Source organism: Arachis ipaensis, chromosome B03 (assembly GCF_000816755.2).
Source record: "Arachis ipaensis cultivar K30076 chromosome B03, Araip1.1, whole genome shotgun sequence".
Lineage (NCBI taxonomy): Eukaryota > Viridiplantae > Streptophyta > Magnoliopsida > Fabales > Fabaceae > Arachis > Arachis ipaensis.
This window is the reverse complement of record NC_029787.2, coordinates 27,777,497-27,780,859: the sequence shown is the minus strand read 5'-3', so window position 1 is coordinate 27,780,859 and position 3,363 is coordinate 27,777,497.

The following is a 3,363-nucleotide window of genomic DNA, read 5'->3' as shown; positions in this document are numbered from 1 at the left end:
TGGTAATACTGGAAAACAAAGTGCTTAGGGCCACGGCCAAGACTCATGAAATAGCTGTGTTCAAGAATCATCATACTAAAATAGGAGAATCAATAACACTATCTGAATTCTAAGTTCTTATAGATGCCAATCACTCTGAGCTTCAATGGATAAAGTGAGATGCCAAAACTGTTCGGAAGCAAAAAGCTACTAGTCCCGCTCATCTAATTAGAATCTGAGCTTCACTCAAAAACTCTGAGATATTCTTGCTTCTCAACCTATTAGTCTTCTATTTTATTTGTCTAGTTGCTTGAGGACAAGCAACAGTTTAAGTTTGGTGTTGTGATGAGCGGATATTCTATACGCTTTTTGGGGTTAATTTCATATAGTTTTTAGTATGTTTTAGTTAGTTTTTTGTTTATTTTCATTAGTTTTTAGGAAAAATTCATATTTCTGGACTTTACTATGAGTTTTGTGTTTTTCTGTAATTTTAGGTATTCTTCTGGTTGAAATTGAGGGAGCTGAGCAAAAATCTGATTCAGGCTGAAAAAGGACTGCTGATGTTGTTGGATTCTGACCTCCCTACACTCAAAGTGGATTTTCTGGAGCTACAAAACTCGAAATGGCGCGCTTCCAATTGCATTGGAAAGTAGACATCCAGGGCTTTCCAGAAATATATAATAGTCCATACTTTGCTCAAGGATAGATGACGTAAAATGGCGTTCAACACCAGTTCTCTGCCCAATTCTGGCGTCCAGCGCCAGAAAAGGATTAAAAGTTGGAGTTCAACGCCAGAAATGGATCCAAACCTGGCGTTGAATGCCCAAAATGGCCTTATACACGTGAATTGCTTAAGTCAAGGATAGACGACGTAAACTGGCGTTCAACGCCAGTTCTCTGTCCAATTCTGGCGTCCAGCGCCAGAAAAGGATTAAAAGTTGGAGTTCAACGCCAGAAATGGATCCAAACCTGGCGTTGAATGCCCAAAATGGCCTTATACACGTGAATTGCTTAAGTCTCAGCCCCAGCACACACCAAGTGGGCCCCAGAAGTGGATCTCTGCATCATCTGTCATAGTCTACTCAATTTCTGTAAACCTAGGCTACTAGTTTAGTATTTAAACAACTTTTAGAGACTTATTTTGTATCTCATGGCATTTTAGATCAAAACTTTGTATTCTCTGACATAACCATTGACAACGGTGATGCCCTAACACACAGCTTGCCATAGAAGGACGTGCGTGCGTGAACCAGAGGACAAAGGAAAGCAGAGGTTCAGAAGACAAAGCATCTCCAAAACTCCAACATATTCTCCATTACTGCATAACAAGTAACCTTTAACCCATGCTCTCTTGTTCATTCGCAATTCAACTGATAAATCTAATTGACTTCCTGACTAAGAATTGCAAAATAACCATAGATTGCTTCAAACCAATAATCTCTGTGGGATTCGACCCTTACTCACGTAAGGTATTACTTGGACGACCCAGTGCACTTGCTGGTTAGTGGTACGAGTTGTGAAAAGTGTGATTCACAATTCGTGCACCAAGTTTTTGGCGCCGTTGCCGGGGATTGTTCGTGTTTGGACAACTAACGGTTTATTTTGTTGCTTAGATTAGAAAAAATTTCTCTTTTTTTAGTTTAGAATCTCTTATTGTTGTCGTGTTAAAATTTTAGAACCCTTATTTTCCTTTTCTTAAAATCTTTTTCAAAAAAAAAAAATAATTTTTCTATTAAATCCTGTGCCAAACTTTAAGTTTGGTGTTTTCTTGTTGATTTTTCTTAAAATTTTCGAAAATTTATTCTGGTTTTCTAAAAATTTTAAGTTTGGTGTTCTTCCTTTGTGTTTTTGTGTTCTTGTGAATCTTCAAAGTGTTCTTGAGTTTTCCTTGTGTCTTGATCTTAAAATTTTAAAGTTTGGTGTTCCTTGGTGTTTTTCCCTCCTAAAAATTTTCGAAAACAAGGAGCATTAGATCTAAAAATTTTAAATCTTGTGCTATCTTATTGTTTTTCTCTCTCTTCTTAAAATTCAAAAATATCTTTTCTCTCTATTTAAAAACATCTTTTCGAAATCTATTTCTAAAATTCAGATTTTTATTTAAAAATTTAAAACCTTTTTCAAAATTCATCATATCCTTTTTAAAATCTCTTCTCCACTTTCTCTCTCCTCACTTTTTCGAAAATCTTTCACTCATTTTTATTTATTTTATTTTGATTTATTTTGTTTCCGAAATAAATAAATAAAAATATTTTTTCTATTTTACATCATCTCCCTTTCTCCATCATGGACCTAAGCGGAAATGAACAGTCCAGGAGGACTCTGGGGTCATATTCTAACCCCTCTACTGCTTCATATGGGAGTAGTATCTGCATACCCTCCATTGGAGTCAGTAGCTTTGAGTTGAATCCTCAGCTCATTATCATGGTGCAGCAAAGTTGCCAGTATTCCGGTCTTCCACAAGAAGAACCTACAAAGTTTCTGGCACAGTTTCTACAGATTGCTGACATAGTACATGATAAAGAAAAAGATCAGGATGTCTACAGACTATTACTGTTTCCATTTGCTATAAAAGATCAAGCTAAGAGGTGGTTGAATAACCAACCTAAGGCCAGCATAAGGACATGGAAACAGCTGATAGAAAAATTCCTGAATCAATACTTTCCACCAAAACGGATGACACAGCTAAGGCTGGACATCCAAGGCTTCAAACAAGGAGATAATGAATCTCTTTATGATGCCTGGGAGAGATACAGAGAGATGCTACGAAAATGCCCCTCTGAAATATTTTCAGAGTGGGTTCAGTTAGACATCTTCTATTATGGGCTTGCAGAAGGAGCTCAGATGTCTTTGGATTACTCAGTTGGTGGATCTACCCACATGAAAAAGACAATTGAAGAAGCTCAAGAGCTCATTGATACAGTTGCCAGGAATCAGCATCTGTACCTAAGCAGTGACCCTTCCATGAAAGAAGAGGTTAAAACAGCAACTGCTGAACTCAGTCCTGTAAAACAAGATGCTGAATTCAATCAGCAATTGGACTTTCTAACAAAGCAGTTAGCCGAATTCAAAGATAGACTACAAGAGACAAGGATGGCGAATATACATATGGACGAACAGTTTAAGCAAACAAAGCAGCAGCTGTCAAGGCAGATAACAGAAGAATGCCAAGCAGTTCAACTAAGAAGTGGGAAAACATTAAATACCCCACCTCAAGGCAGCAAAAAGCTAAGAAATGAGCAAACCACCCAAAATTCACCTGAGGACAGTAAGAGCCGAGGAAAAAGTAATTCTGGAACTAAAACGCCAGAAATTTGGTGGAAGGCTGGCGCTGAACGCCCAGACCATGCTCAGGACTGGCGTTCAACGCCAGAAACAAGGCAGGAC